Raw genomic sequence first — 1,422 nt, 5'->3', positions numbered from 1 at the left:
GCAAAGTTCTCCTAGCAAGCCTTGCCCATGGTCGTTACCATCCACATCTAGCGAAGTTCATTCAAAAAACTTCCTCCATAGCTGTTTTACGAGCTATTTTCAAGGAAATGTGGGTTAACCCCACTAACCCTGATTTAATGGCCATTAACCTACATTTAATGATTATTGACTCTATCTCTTTGCCTATAAATGGAGAGGGAATTTCTCAAAAAAGGAGGAGGGCTTGAGAATCTACGTAAAAGGGCTACACACAAGAGGCAATAGGATTGGCTAAGAAATTAAAAGATAATTGGCTATTGGCAAAGACTTTTGGCGAAAAGAAAGAAGACTTGCAGACAACAAGCTTCTTGATGCCCTTATTTGGTTTGATCTTCATAGACCATTCTCTGTAATCAAGCTAATCATTTATCTTCATCTCAACAATCAGTCATAAAGAATCTCTTTGAGATAAGCGATAAATCATTTTCTCGATGCAACTAGCTACAAACACACTGTCTTTAAGTCAGACCATCAACGGAAGACAAGAATGACCTTCCGTTCGACACACAAAAAAGAATCTATATCTTTGTAAAAAAAATTGTTTCTTATTTCTTGATCTTGTAATTCCTCGTCTTTATTATTTATTTTAAGACCAAGAACACGGTGTTGGTCTTCCCTGATTCCAATAAATATATGAGGTAGCTTGTGATGCATTGAGCACAAGCATTGGTGGTGTACTTATTCAAGAGGGACGACCAGAGACCTTTTTAATGAGAAGTTTACATAACTCAAATGTAACCTACAACACTTATGATGCAGAGTTCTATGCCACAGTGCAGTCCGCATGATATTGGGAGTATTGTAATGAGAATTTATCCTCCATTCAGACCATGAAGCTCTAAAATATATCAATGGTTCATTTCAACTAAACTACAGGCATACTCAGTGGGTTGAATATCTTCAACAATTGACTTCTTCTTTGAAGTACATTATGGGGGTCAATAATTGAATGGCATATGCACTGAGCAGATGACTGACTTTGTTGTCTACCATGCAGGCTCAAGTCGTGGATTTTCATACTTTTCTAGATCTCTATGAGATAGATTCCTTCTTTGGTCCTATTTATAAATATGTGGAACAACGATAACATCGCCCGATGTATCTCATAGAGGATGGCTATCTCTTCAAGGGATTATAACTTTGCATTCAAGATTGCTCGTTGAGAAAGAAGATTGCGGAGGAGCTTCATAATGATGCACTTTGGGCAAGGTAAGTGTGTGCACTAGTCTATCATGGCTATTATTAGCCTAATATGAAGAAAGAGGTGATCTATTTTGGGAAGCGATGCTATGTATCAAATGTCAAAGGGAGCAGCCATTAATGTGGACTATACACACCACTTCTGGTTCCTGTAGTGCCTTGGAAGGATGTCAGTATGGACTT

This window comes from Asparagus officinalis, chromosome 3 (assembly GCF_001876935.1).
Source record: "Asparagus officinalis chromosome 3, Aspof.V1, whole genome shotgun sequence".
NCBI classification, from domain to species: Eukaryota; Viridiplantae; Streptophyta; class Magnoliopsida; order Asparagales; family Asparagaceae; genus Asparagus; species Asparagus officinalis.
Note: the sequence above shows the minus strand (reverse complement) of the source record.